The sequence below is a fragment of the Serinus canaria genome, chromosome 7 (assembly GCF_022539315.1).
Source record: "Serinus canaria isolate serCan28SL12 chromosome 7, serCan2020, whole genome shotgun sequence".
Taxonomy (NCBI): Eukaryota; Metazoa; Chordata; class Aves; order Passeriformes; family Fringillidae; genus Serinus; species Serinus canaria.
Genome location: NC_066321.1, coordinates 20,616,742 through 20,632,440, shown reverse-complemented (window position 1 = coordinate 20,632,440; position 15,699 = coordinate 20,616,742). Strand labels below are relative to the sequence as shown.

General features: G+C 36.6%; 1 protein-coding gene across 3 annotated transcripts in view; it reads left to right on the top strand.

Annotated features, from left to right (window-relative positions):
• Positions 1–15,699, top strand: part of OLA1 (Obg like ATPase 1) — a 90,319-nt gene that overhangs the window by 53,821 nt on the left and 20,799 nt on the right. The gene's annotated exons all lie outside the window — the stretch shown is intronic.

Here is a 15,699-nt window from a genome sequence, read left to right as displayed (position 1 = left end):
TGAAGAAAATAGATTTGATTTAGAAGTACTAATTTAAATAAGCATGTGGCTTTATCATGTTCTATAATGCTGGTTGTCTGAACAGCATCTTTTTCATTCCAAAGGAATTAATTGAGTGCCAGAAGACTAAAGCTATGTGAGTTGCACAGAAGTCTTTCAAACAAAATTGCACATTTTAGCATTACTCTTCTGTTTGTAGCTGCTGCCTGGCTTTCTTGCCACTTCTTGTGCCTTGCTGGTGGTTTACAGGCCTCTTTTGGTGGGCTTTAATGCCATGAATAGCTCAGGTTTTAGTCGGGTATTTCTGGTGTCAGTGATGTGACTCAGGTCCATGATGTTTACAAAATCAATCTATCAGACGTTCGGTGAGCTGGATGAAGATCCAGTCCTAACATGGCAGACATAAGGTGGGAATCCAGTGTTGAGAAGTACAACGTTTAAGCATGTCATTGGAAACTCTAGATGGCCTAAATATTCCTCTGTGGAGGAGGGAACAGATTGGGTAGTTAGCATATGATGAAGGGAAATCTATAGCAGTGTGTTTAGTTTAAAAAAACCCAACCAAACAGCAAATATTTTCTTACAATTCAGAACTTTAAACACTGTCCTTGTGAGATACTTTGAAGATGTATAAATGTATGTTTGTGAACAGATATATGCATGTAACTCATCCAAACAAATCAAAAGTATCTAAAGCGGAATATCTGAATTCTCCTAAAGTACACCCTCTGTTTCTCCCTGTACTTCATTAAGTACTTAGATGCACATGGTTTCAATTTTCCATTAAAAATTCTCATTTCCATATGATATCAAAGAGTGAGAAGGCTTTAAACTGAAAAATAAACATTCATAGACTGGAAGCCAAAACAATAATTAATGTCAGATGGTTAACTCCAATAAATCATTAGAATAAATTCTGTGAAATTACTGCAACTAAAACTGTCCTTTTGATACTCCAAGACATTTTGTGTTGGTACTAAAGAACAAAATTTAACGTATTTTAGTAGCAAACCCTCTCAGTCCCAAACACAGACTTCAGAATAGACTTCACAAGCAATATAATAATGTAAGCTCTTCATATTTGGCCAAATTTTATAATTCTAAATTAATTTTTTCCTCTAAATATTTTTTGGGTATGACAATTTAAATATAAGAAGCGGTTCTACCCAAGGAAGTATTTAAGATCAGGGTAGTTGCATTTGCTCTGTTGTTGTAAGGTGATACTTTTTTCAAAGTAAAAATGCTATGGTTTCTTAAGGCTTGCTGTAACAGTACAGATGTGGAAGCTTATGTGAAAGTGGATGAGTCGGTTTCCATGTCCCAAAAAGGATCCTCCCTCCCACCTTGATTTGGATGATTGCAGGTAGAGCTCCCAGGCTCTAATTGTCCAGTAAATACCATTGCCCAGACCCTAATGGCAGCTAGACTGCTTAGGTGACGCCAGGCTGTGATTTAGCTGTCGCCAGTCACCCCGTGTTTTTTGTGAGGCTACTTGTGATGATGACATAGTTAAACCCAATTGAAAGCAAATCTTTGGATAAATTGCAATTTTTAATTTGTAAAAAATCACATGTTTGGGTTGAGCAGTCATATAATGAAATAGTTTAACTGTTTCTATTACAATTAGTGATTTAGTTTTTAAAAAGTGTACCCAGATCTCATGGATGTGAGTGTAATTGTAGCTGAAAGATCAAAGCCTGGGTATCTGAGTGATGTTCCAGAAGAGAATTTACCACATAGCCATTTTCAGTACAGTTTCTGCCTCCTGCTGTTCCTATTTTCCCTCAAGCTAGCCATTGACTACCCCCTGTGCATCCCTGCTCGTAAAAAATGATTGAGGAAGTATTTGTCATGTATTTATGAGTGGGAAACATTGTGTGATAGGGAAAGGCATCTACTAGAACCAGAAAGATTGCCATTTCCTTTCCTTCAGCTACTCTGCCACAGCCTTAAATCCTCTGTTTATGCAACATAGCTTTTATATTTAAGAGCAGAGTAAATGTTTTCTATGAAGGATGCTAACGGTGGGCTTCTGTCATTTATGTGGTGCAAGCAGATGTAAATGATTAGAATATATTTTACTGTTAGATGCCACTTTGTGATTTTTGTTATTATTTTGAGGGGTAGGTATTCATATTTGAAATACAAGCCACATTTAGTTGTAGTCATTCTTCTTTAAAAAGTTTATTTCTGAGCTTAATTCGTAATATAACAAAAGCAAGGTTAATACAGGAAATGCTCAGCCATAAAATGTTTTCATCAGACTTTTGCAACCCTAAAAGTGTTTAAAACAGCGAAGGAGAGGAGAGGCTTTTTGATTTTGTGTGGAGAGGAGAACTGAAATTGTCTTTGTTTTACTCGGTCACTCTTTCAGAATTAATGAACATTTTAATTGTTAGTTAAAACACTTATATTTAGGTGCCAATGTGTCATTTTTCAATCCAAGGAAAGAATAAAACACTGTGAAAGATAGGACTATTGTGTGTTTGAGTAGGTGTATTGACCTTTTGAAAGATGTAAAAACTGGAATGGCTCCAAGCAGTTACTTGCTGGTTTTAACAATGTTGAATTAGTCATTCAGTTGATTTATGATTAAGACCTAGCCCCTGAAGAGAAGCTGACATGGCAGCTGTGTTAGTCGCACTTGTGTTATGATCAGATGACAGTAATCTTAATGTTTATGGGGGAATCCACTGAAACCATTCCTAATATGCACTGCTATGCTCTAAATTAATATTTAAACTCTTCTTTTAATAATTCCTAATTTTTTTAAAATCTGGGTCTAGTACCTTAACCATGGTATACTGTATTCGAGTTTAACCATGAAAATATTCCAAATAGTAATAATAATAATTATCAGTTAAAACTGCATTCTGAGTCCCAGGATGACACATGAATCTAGGATATCTGATTTATCAGCCCTTCTTCTATAGAGCATGGATCTAGTGGTTCATAGAATGGTTTCCAGTTGTGAAATATATTGTGCTAAATAATGAGTGGCTGTAGTGGACCATGTTTAGCATCATGTTTGGTTTGGTATTTTGGACTTGCAGCAAGCACCAGAAATACTGTATATGTTAAAACTCCATAACTGATCTACTGACTCAATTTCCCTTGTCTAATAAAGTGAATTTCATCCACTGCCTAGACTGTAATTCAAAAAGCCACTTATGTTGCTAAAGATTTTCTAAGTATCTCTAGCATTGTAACTAAATTGTCTGAGACTTAATTATGGATTTCTGAACATTGTTTTCTCTAATATAACTCAGACTTGTTGAATATCCAAGTGTATGTTAACATTATTTTAAGGGGTTGTTTCTCAAAATGTTACAGTAGGCATTCTGTTAAGAATGTTGATCACTGCTGATAGGATAGGGGACTTAGTATTTTGCTCCTGTGTATTTAGAAAAGTGACATATATGTCATAATTAATAAAATTTTGCCCATTAATTTTCATAGCATTTTCAGTGTTCTTAAGCTAGAAGAGGTATAATTAGGTCAGATGAAAGGTCCATCTTTTCTGGTATCATGTTTCTGACAGGCCACTAACAGATGTCCAGGGAAGATTATAGGAACAGATTAAGCAAACAGACTATATGCATCCAGCTTCTTGCAATCTGTTATTGCAGAACTGACTAAGCCAGATATGATATACTTGTGGTTAATACTTTTTGACTGAGTTTTATTCTATAAATTTACCCATTCACCTTTTGAACTCAAGTATACTTTTTGGGATCCCAATATCCTGGAGCAGGGACTTCCACAGCTTAACTATGTGCTATATGTAGAAGTACTTCCTTATGCTTGTTTTGGATCTGCCACATCATAATTTCATTTGATGCTCCTTAGATCTTGTATTATGAGGGTGAATAATCCTTTTCTATTCATCTTTTTCATATTGCTTCAGATGTTCCAAATATTAAAAAAAGAAAATGGAGGGGGTAGGGAAATCTGACATGAAGAAAGAAATATTGAGGGTCAAGTAAAAAGAAGACTCCATAGGTTTGAGTATGAACTAATCTGTTTCACTTGGTCTTTCACTTTTAAACTAGTTAGGAAACGAAGTTATAAATAGAATTATTTCTTACCATTTATGGTAATAAATGGAGCCTTGGAGTTCTTGGTTGTATTTCTGCAGGTATGGATGTTTAGGCAGGGACATTTGTTCTCTTGACATAGCTGCTTAATGATTTTAAGGTAATGATTTGTCTTCTATGCTGACAAATTTGGAAAATAATATTTTTTAAAATATACTACAGTTCTTGTTCCTGCCTTACAACTGAAATGCTTTAAAAGAATATTAGGAGATGATTTATGTTACCTGGGTATAAGTTAAGTTTTGCACACACAAGTTGAGAAATCAGATATTCAAAGCTAATCAGATCCAGAAGTTGGGCATCCTGTGCTACATCTTTACTGCCTGACTGATAGTATCTATCTTACAGCTCAGGCTTTCAAAACGGAATTGCGTGTGTTTTCCATGGAGCACCTACCTAGTATAGTAAGGGATAGTGCGTGTTAGTTGCTTAATAAACAGTTATTCTTTACTGTTTCTTAGACAAATTAATTAATGGATACAAATTAATTAGTCATCCATCAACCAAATGGCAGTCTGTTTTCTTTCTAGCACCATGTCCTGATATTGCCAATTGACTTCTTGTTGTCTTCTGTTTTACCAGTTTAGCTGTTCTGTCTATCCCATACTTTTTGCCCCACTGTTTTCCTAGCTGATATGTTCTCCATGGGTCTTTGCCAGATTCTCTCTGCTTTGATTTCATCCCATCCTTGTTGGCTTAATTCCAGTCCAGTCCTTTGGCCTGGATGATTTCTTTTACCAGACTTCCTGCTTTGGTTGGCTTTCTTTTGCCTGCCCCTCTGGAGTCCCCAGTCTGTTTGAATGTGAATGCATATTGTTTGGGTAATAGCAGCTGTGGGGGACATGTCTTTAGGCATGGAAAGATGGATCCCATTCTCAGCTTCAGTATGTAACCTTGCTCCAGAGGCAAAAGCATCTTCCTGGAGTCTAACTTCACTCCAGTGTTCACCTTCTGCCCAGATGTGATGGTTTAGCTCTGATAGCAAGTTTGCTCTGTACCAATTGTCTTGGTTCCTACGTATTAGGACAGTAAAATTTTTCAAATAAGTTGTTTCTGTATGTTTTATAAATGGGCAGTGTTTTATGTTGATGCTTTTTTCAAAAATTCTGGTCTACCTGATAGAACATGGCACTACTAAATAGCCAAAGTGTAGGTTGCAAAGTCAGGAAATAAAACCTCAGTGGTTTACTTAGAATATGTTGACTCTTGAACTAGTAAGGAGAGGAGTGGTCATAGTCAAGGAGAACCTGGATTTTGGGAAGGTCTGTCCTGGGCAGATAAAGGTACCATCACACTATGCTTAGAACTCATCAAAGGCTACAGACTGTAGAGAGAAGGGTGAGCAGGGAAATGCAGAGCAGTCTCTCCAGTGTTCAGAGTGACACGTGACAGCCCAGCATCCAGAGCACCAAAACCAGCCCAGCACAGCAGCCATGAGCTGTAGGCACACAGTTTGTGGTGGTTGGGAGTGGGGCTGTGGCCAAGCCTCATCCCCAGTGGCCTGCAGCTGTGTGGGACAGGTGAGCAGCATTGAAGGTAGTGGGACATGGAGTGCCCAGGGGTACTGACCAGTCACCAAAGGGACACACAGGTGCAGTGCCTGTAGATAAGGATATAAAAGGTTGTGCTGAAGGAGAAGGGCCAATACTTGAAGCCTTCTGAAGTGTCTGGGCAGGCACCTGATGCCTTCTGATGTGGCATGGTGTTACTTTGTATGGGTGACTGCCTAAGGCCTTCTGAAATTGTGTGGCAGTATCTGTGTATCGTGGCCATCTCAACTGCAGCTTATGCTGTGACATTTGCTGTGACAATGACCCACCAGGCTTCTCGTACTTGGAGAGCATAGCTGTCGCTACAAGCAACTTCTGAACTTCATTGCTGTGTATGACCCCTGTCCTATCAGCTGCATGTCATCCAAACCTGCCTTTGAACAGTTCAGCATTGCTTCCCATATTCTCTTCCGTTTCTTCTTCCCTGTGCAGATGCTCTTCCCAGTGGTTTTAATTTTTTTGGTTTGGCCATCATCACTGTACTTTCTGATCTGTTTATATTTAGTTCTGTGAGTTCAGTTCTAAGACTGCAGCTATGGGTGTTTGGATGCCCTACCAGTTTTATAGTTGGCTTGTGTAGTCTTAGGAATTGCTGTCTGCTAACGATGCTTCTTCTAATCTGCCATGGCAGTTGAGGAATAGTTCAGTAGTGAATTTCACTCTTACTTATTTTAGAATAAAGCAGTTTGACTCTGCATGTAAGCCTGTAGATACTCATGTCAAAATCTCTTTCACATTTGAAGATGCTCATGAGAGATGCCATTAGTAATGGAAAAGTAGAACAGACGCAAAGACTGTATTTCTTTTGGGTTGTTAATTGTTAGAAGCACAGTCACCTTCACTGCACTGTGCACAGGTCTCACCCTAGAAAGTAGGATTTGGGGTTTTTTTACAGAGGGAGGTTTTCTCCTGTTTTGCTTTACAAATAAACTAATAGAGATTTTTGCAAGAGATTGTTATTCTTGTTAACAGTCGTTCATCCTTAAGTTACTGAATATTAAGTTACTTATTTCTTCTTCATATTAATTTATTAAGCCCTGTGCCTTTCAGAGTGAATGAACATTGTTAGTCTGCCTTTGTCAACTAGACAACATAGAAGTTGTGCATAGCCCTTAAAGCAAATAAATATCTTTTTCAAATCAAGGGGAAAACAGATACTATGAGGTTGTGTCCCAATCTCTTGGGTCACTGTTGCTGTATCTGACATGGTATTTAAAAACCAGCAGTTGGTTTTTTTGAGGGTCAGTTGAGAATCAGAAGATGGAGAGGAAGCTGTTGAATTACTTTGGAGGTGGGTGGCTGTGGTCTCACCTGGTGTGATGGGAGTAGCTCCTTCTCTGTGTGAGGATCTGATACCTCCTTGCTGCCTGTAACTGGGTTTTGAGAGGAAAACTCTCGTGTTAGGTGCATCAACAGTTGTAATAACTGGCAGATGAGCTTTGATTTTTAGAAATTTTTTAAAGCAGAAAGTGCTTTGATAATATTGTCTTTGGTCAAGAAACAGACAATACACTTGTATTGTTTTGGTGTTTTGGATTAGGAACTGCAATCAGTATCGCTGTAATACCACCTCTTGAACAATGTCCCAATTGATAAATATCTTTCTTTTCATGATGTGTTACTCAGGATTGCAGTGTTTGATTTGCAGACAAGTATCTGTATATCTGTCTAAAATTCTGCTTATTGAATTCCTTTCTTGAAACATTTCATGCTATCACTTCCTACAGTATTGTGTTAATATCTTTAAGTTCTCATAGTTGAAGCTAATTTTATTCCACCTACCATTATTTCTCTCATGCATGGTGTTTGAGATACCTGTAGGGTCTGGGAAAAATACTCATCCTGAAATTGTTTTTTGTGAGTGGTCTGCAACATCTCCTTCTCTGGGGAAATGCATTCTGTAACATTGATGTGTTTTCTATATATAGGGACTACATGGAAACATCAGGCAGTCAAGAATTTATTATAAATAGAAAAATAATATTTGAGGAGGATGATTCTTTTATACAATTGGAAATGGAGGTTCTGTGGCTTTGACACCCTTTACATTTCCTTTTTCTAAGTGACTTCTTTGCTTGACAATTGACAGACACATTTTGCATTGATGATTATTTAAAAAATCTTACACATTTTTTTAAAAAATAGTTTTCTTTTTAATTTAATGGTTATTTACAGCTCATTCTTTTGTATTGAGTATAGGGAAATATGTTTTCATTTAACTGCTTGTTTTCCCCAAGAAACATACCTTACCTTCTAAAGTTTTGGCACAGTATTTTATTTTCACAGCTAGAGTTTCTTCTAATCCCTAATATGGATGACTGATGTTCGTTCAGCTGTTGGTAGTCACTAGTCTTGCAGTGGAAGGAACCATGTATCCTTGTCTGGAAACAAGGAATTAGATGCATGTTCATGTTGAAATTGGAGAGGAAAGTTTGTACATTATATATGTTTAACACTGTCAGATGAGGCATTGGGTATGAGTATCTTACCATCCTTTTTTACCAATGCATGAGCTTAATTGTTAATTTTAAGAGTAGTTGATTAGAATATAAATCTAAATAATGTTTGGGACTGACTGTGCTCTGGTATTAATTTCTAAAGCCTGAAAAAATGTTTGGAAGATAAATATTTGAAAGATATTGAGTGTATGTGCTGGTATTGTACTTCATTGGGTTTAATCAGATTGATTGTATATTGAGTCTTCCTCTTGTTCTCATGCATTGGCACAGTAGTACATTCCTGAACCAAAAATGTATTTCATTCCAAATGGCTTTTATTAAAGAAAAAAAAGAAAATAAAATCTTACACCTAATACATTGAAAACCTGCACAATGTTGCCGATCTAAAACATGTGATGGTACTTCCAGCTCATGTTTTATTTCAGAGGCTCATTAAATGCATACCTGTTTTTTATTTAATAAAGTCTTAATGTCCCAGGATGTTCAGAATAATGAAGTGTGCATGCTTGTGCATGTGTGTTCAGTTTCCCATAGGATTTTTGAAAATTATTAATAGTAGTATTATTTAAAAATAACTTTATGGAGGGTAAATGTTTGTCTTTGGCTCCCTCTATCTGTCTGTCTCTACTTGTCTTTGTGAACTAACATTTTTTCATAACTTGATGCATCGTATAGCTTAGAATGAGCAGATAAGAGGTCTACAAGTATTTCATATAGGCATTTGGTAAAATAAATAAATAAATAGAAGTATGGTAAAGAGACCCAGAGGACTAGTAAGAAATTTAATTTTCAAGCTTAAAAGGAAGGTTAATGTCTTTGTGCTCAAACAGTATCTTGTTAAGGTAAATTTCCATTCCGTTCAGAGTCTAATTTTTGTACTAGGTTTTTCATAAAGACACAGCTATATGATCAAAGTACTGTAAATGGAAACATGGGTTTAGCTGCTTGTCTTGCAGTAGTGTGTAGTGTCTGATAGCCTTTTGTTTCTGGTCTCTAGTTATGGTAGTACCCTATTGACATAGAAGGTAACTAGATTGTTCTCTTACTGATTTCTGACAAACAGAAATTGTTTGATATGCTAAAGCTCTTTCTGACAGGAGATAGAAAGTTTTGACAAACATGCATGGCACAGCAAGTGTCCAATTCTAAAGAGCAAAATAAATGCAAACCACCATTATGGGGAACACAAACAGCCTGAAAGCAAGTTATCAGTAAGCAAATAATTGTTGAACTGTTATGAATGGAATAGGATGTTGAAATAGGGCATGATTGGCTGATGTTACATATGTCCTTGATTACCTTCCTTGTGCTTTTATCCTAATAAGTGACATTCTTTGTATTCCCTTGGATGGCTAGACAGTCTGACACTGAAGAAGAATAAATATTGCATGTGGTACACATTAAGCTGTCATCTAGGACAGCATTTATAAAAAGTAACTAGAAAAATTCATAAGAAATTCTGCAGTGCTACAGTTTCCTGGCTCCAGTCATAATTGTCAAAGTTCTTGACACATTCAGGTCTTCTGAAATGATTTGGGTTTACAGCTACTTGGTGTATGAATAATTATTAAGGATTCATTTTTTCTGATAATGCAGACTGTTAATGTTCTCAAAATTATGCATTTTCATTGAAGACCATGGAGTGATGAAAAAAAACCCCAAACCAGTGTTGTGTATGTAGCTAGTTCTCTTGCAGTAGTTGGAACTAAAAGATGTATTTGTATAAAATAAAACTAAGTGATAAAATTAAGGAGCTTGTTTCCAAATGTTGTCTTTGAATCTTGGTAGAAAATCGATTGTGAGCTCATGTATTGTTACAATTATTGTAATTTGGAAATGGACCTTTTTTATGTAATATATCAACCTTCTGTTTATCTTCACTGACTTGAAATTAAGACTCAAAAGCAACATAGCAAGATGTCATCATCTCTGCAAGGGCAATGGAGAAAACCCCTTTGGATCTATCTAAGCTGATAAGTTGGTGTTTGAATGGTAATGTTAATTTCAAGAAGAGGGAAGTGTAGGAATTCCATTTTTCGTACTCTTAAATCCCTGAATTCCTTGTGATGGCTTGAATATCGACCAAGAAATATTTAATGGCCCATTTGTACATCTATGTGTTTATCTGTTGCCTAACACAATACCATGATACTTGTTGCAGTTTGACACAAAAATTCACAATAAACATTTTAAAGGCTTCTCACAGTTCTGTCACTGACTGTGTCATTGGAACTGTACACTGTATTCATGGTATAACCTGGTTTTGCTTCATATGAAAATGCAGCCTTCTTTCATTATTGTTTAGTTCATGTGAATAGGGGTTTTTTTATTATTACTCTTTTTTTACTGAGTTAAGCATATCCCATAAGGAAGAAGGGAAAAAAGCCTGTTACCACCTCATCAAGTTACTTGAGGATTAACATAATTTTATAGGTGACATTGTGCTTATTCTCATTCCTCTTCCAAGCAGCCTATAACTTACAAGATCTCGTTGTGAGTAGCTTGGAATGGGAAAATAGACCCATTGGCCCTTTCATAAAATTTGCATTTAATGTTAAATGAAAGTCTTAAAAGAGTTCTTAGAAAAAGGTTGGAAAAAAATCTGTATTCATGTGAGGGGATAAAGCTGAAACACCTGTTTAGGTTGAAAAAAGTTTTTTCCAAGTATAACACTACTCAAATGTTACAGGTAACTGTTAACTCTATGGACCACTACAGAGCACAAAATATTTGCCCAACTGGTAAATTGAACTGTAAGCCCCACTGTGGGAAATTGCTTTGCTGTGCTCCAAACAGCAGTTATCTTAGTAATTGTACCTGAATTCTTTTGTGGCTAATAGACAGTTGATGTCCTTACCATGACAGAATTAGTTTATTGCAATATTTTAATTGTAAAAATTTCAGGTAAGAAGTGTTCATGTGGTTTGAGATGTGCTGAGTATGATTTTTAATTGGTGCTCGGAGAGCAGAGGCGTTTGCGTTGCGAATGTGCATAACCCCGCATTTCACATTCTAAACCGGCACTCGCAACAAGGAGCTTATCAGAGCAAATTGTCTAGTCCATCCCCTTCCTCACTCAAAACCTAATGACCCTTTATCATCATGGTTTAGATTGCTGGACACAGATGTGAGAAAATACAAGTAATCTACAGGTAACTACAGTAGCTGCACTGATGTTCTCAGAGAACTGACTGCTGGGAAGATAAAAAGCTTCCCACAGAGCCTGTGACTTTCCAGCAGCAAAGCACATCATGAGCTCATACATGAAGTTTTATTTGCTGAAGATTCACAATAAGATGCATTAGGACATTCAGCAGGGTCCCTTCTTAGATGAGCACAAGAATTCAGTGGGGTTGTTAGTTGATGCACTAGTGCATGGCTTCACACTAAAAAACCTAAAACTAGAAAGTGCAACAATACCAATAATGTTTCTTTTTGAGAACACCACAAACTACAGCTGTAACGTATTGATGTTAACATAGTTTTTAGCTTGTAGTAAGCCATCTAATGTCATTGGACTTTTTGTCTCGCCATTGAAAGTATTCAGGTATAAAGCAAATGTGTTTTTAGGAAAAAAGCTGCTGGCTGTTGAAATACAGTTAGCAGTACATGTGAAATACGAAGCAGTAAAGTAGAAGTCTTATAATAAAAGACTTGTGTATAATTACCAATTTTTTTTTACTCAGCATTTTTTTGTTGTAATCCCAAAGTAGATCTAACAATCTCTGTGTTCAGATATTTTGCCAAGGAGTGGGAAGGAAATCAAATATTCTTCAGATAAATTTCACATACCCTAAGGTTAATAAGGTAATGATCTTGTTTACTATTTTTAATTTTTCTAAATTTTTTTTTGTAATTCAAGAAGCAGTTTTTAGTGATTCAGTAAGGTTGAAATGTATCTATTGAACCATATGGGAATGATCAATGTGAATCAATCTGTCCGCACTTTCTTTCTCTTCTAAAGTAACTTAAGTATGAGCAAGTTACTTATGTAGAAAAAAATGAATATGAATGCTGAAATGCTTTTTTCTCCCCCTCTTTTTTAATCATCTCTAAATTTAGAGGTTGTGAGGAAAGAGATAACATGGCATGAGAGGTACAGGTCATCCAGAAATAATGATTCACAGGGGGTGGTATTAATTATTAAGCAGGCAGTAAGCATTACAGCGGTCATCTTGGCAGAGAATGGTAATTCTTCAAAAAAAGCCTAAAATGCAAGCCTAAGAAAACCTGGGAGTAGCCTCCTCCCACCCAGAAAGAAACAAAATAGAATTCCCACAAACACCATATCCCTTCCTCTGGTAGTATGAACAAGACAATCTTATGTCTGTTTTTTAGGTGAAGTCCTTCTGCCCTGTTCAATCATCCTCAAAGCTTCTGTGTTCTTAGGGAGCTGCTCTTTGACAGTTGCTGCTGCTGGTCCCAAACCTTTGAGCAAGAGGGCTGGCTCTAAGGCTGTGCCTCTGGAGCTGAGCCCGTGGCCAGAACAGCAGTCTCCTTAATTTTCTGTCCTGTTGTTTGATTCTCCATGCAAGTGAGCTACAAGGCACTCTCAAAACTATATAATCTTTGCTCCTTATTCTGTTCTACTGCTTTATGCCCAATTTCCAGCTTATGCCAACCTAAATAGTAATAAGCAAACCTCTTATTGCAGGGCCTAACAGACATGCTCTGAGAAATTATTCTCTGTGATTACACATATCTTTTGGTTCACAGTAAAGACATGCAGAAATGTTTTCTCTTGTTCACTAGCAAATACGACACATGGGGAAAGAAATAAATATTCCCTTGTTCTATTTTGCTTTTGATTGAGGAAGACAAAAGAAGTAAAGGGCTATACATTCTGAAAGAACTAATTCCCCCTCCCCTTTTAAAGTTTTAAATTAATTATTATGAAATCCATGTACAAATTGCAGCAAACATTTGATATATCCTTTTATGTGATATGCTGTGTTTCATATTCAGTAGTGGCTTTAATTCTCAACTACAGTAGACTTACAGAAAACCAGAAAAAACGTTGGCTGTTACAAAGTTTTGTTTGAGCTTTTTAAACTGAGTGATTAGCAGAAATAATGACCCTGTCAGCCTTAATCACATTAAAATGTGGTTAACATCATTTAATTTTTTCCACTTAATATGCGAAAATTTCCAGTAGATTTGCAGTGAAGGCCATTGAAATTCCATTAGAACAAGAATAAAAATTTCAGGCATCATTTATTCAGAGAGGGAATAAAGGTCTTGTCTGAAAACTGCTGAATCTTCCTATTAGAGAAACTATGAATCATTGCATTGAGCAGTACCTTTGGCTTCTAGAGTACTGAATCTGGGTTGCTTCTGAATGAGTGGAATGCATTTTTAGCATGGTGCTTTTCTGAAATTGCAGCATGTAAGTGTTTTTTCAAATTCAGTAAGAGCTTTCTCTGTAAAGAATTGTTATGTAATCTGTTCTAACTGCTGTAGGGCTGGGGAAATGCTTCTGGTTTAGGCATCTCATCACTGAAGTTCCATACTTTGTGTCATTTTTATTGCAACATAAAAAAATATGTCGTCTTCCTGATTGATTCATAATGTATAGTTGGGCTTTCTTTGTGGTGAAAAGCAAAATTGAGGACATGCACAGCTTTGACTTCACTATTGTTGTATGAAGTCTTTTGCACTCTTGGCATTTCTTACTGTGGGCTCCGCACGTTTGTACCACAAGAACATGTACAATAATGATGGATGTGCTGGAGAAACTATCAACTGCATCTTTTTGTTTTGAAAGAAATTTTTGTTTCAAGGAAAGACACAGTATTGGTTAGTATTACCATGTTTCATATTGCTATATTTACAATTTTTTGTCCTTTTTCTGTGTAAAGATAAGATTTTATCAGATAAGTGGAAGCACTAACAGTACAACTGTATGCTCTGTGCTTTTCTAGACTTTACTGAAGGACTTGTATCTAGTATTTCTTTATAGTAGATATTACTGTATATATCTGGTTTATATCTTTATAGTCTCTGGTACTTAAAGTGTACACTGGATTGTTTGTTTATTTTTGTTTATTAGACTGGTGTTTTATACCTGAGCTTTGTTTATTTCAGCCTATTACATAAATACTTTGTTCACTTTTTAGTGGGAAAAATTATCAAAATGCATTGGATTTGTGCAGAATGAATTTCAAAATGTCAGTATTTGTACAATTTATTGAAAAAAATTACAAGAAAGTACAGTGGTAGATGATTAATGTAATTCTAAATACTGTGAGATACTCAGTGGGAAAGGAATTTTTCTTTGAAATAGCTGTAGCTAAATTTAAGAATTGAGCAGACCTACCAGGAATTTGGAATTGTCTCAGATGGAGCTCTGTGTGTTGAAGCATGAATGAAGCTGAGCAGGAATTGAGTCTGTGCCAGGAGCAGAGCTGGTAACCCTGCAAATGGGATAAAAGGAAGTAGGGGTGTGGGAGTGACCAAAGCAGGGCTAGGAGGGAGGTGCGAGTTCCGTGAAGTGTCAGTTGTGTGCATTGCATCTGGAAGCATCTTGCTAAAGAGCTCTTGGACCAGGATGGAAGGCTTTGAAGACTGGAGAATAACACTGGGAGAAGAAAGCAGAGTGTGCAACAGAATGTGAAGAACTGTTGGATGGGAAAGTGGCCATATTTTAGGGAAAATGATCAGAAGAGACTGCACTCACTAGATTTTTCTCCTTGGAATGGGTGGCATGAAATTCAGAGGTACTATGTCTTTTTGTTTCTGGGCTCTTAGCAAGCACCTGTGACACCTTGCAGCAGAACAGCTTCTAGTCTGCTGAGGGGCAAATGCTCACTGTAGTTCCATTAGCTCAAAGATAGGTTTGTGTAATGGGAATTTAATTAGTACATTCAGTTTAGGATTCAGCATGTTTAGTGGTGGCTTTTTTATAAATTGGAAATCATGCGCTGCTATAGAAGTGTCTTAATACTGTAATGGGACACATTTCAAAGTCAGAAAATGGCACAATGAAGGTTGTCAGTGCATTTCAGAATCAGAGTCCTGCCCAGAAGGGTTGTCTCCTTAGGGGTGTACCTTTAGTTTATAGCCAACCTTGCTCCATGGAAAGGACAAGCTTGCTCTGGAGGATGCAGTGGGGTTGGGTAGGTAGGAGACTCCTGATGATGGGATTCCCTTTTTCTGGAGCAAAACTCAATACTAATGTGGGACTGTAGAAGGAAGGCCTTATGTTAAGTCCTGAAAATTGGTGATGAGGGACTGGATTTTTTGTCTCTTTTAATCTCTGTTTGTGATACCAAGTAGGAAAATTTTTACATACTTTAAAAATAAAACACTTCCAATTTTCTTCATTTGACCAGTTAGTATAATGACTATTAGTATAATGCTATTATTAGTGCTATCTTAAAAATTGTACCTTGTCAAAATTTTGAGATGACTTACTGCCAAGCTATTCTTCTGCTTTACCTGTGCTGTCCTTGTGAGTGGCACTGGTAACTATGTATGGTATAATGGGCTGCTTCTGACTTGATGTACATTTTATTTTGGAAGAGCAGAACTCATTAAGTCTGGTTGTCCAGGAGTTTTGAGTCTTGTTTCCTTATGACAGTGATCCCAAATTTA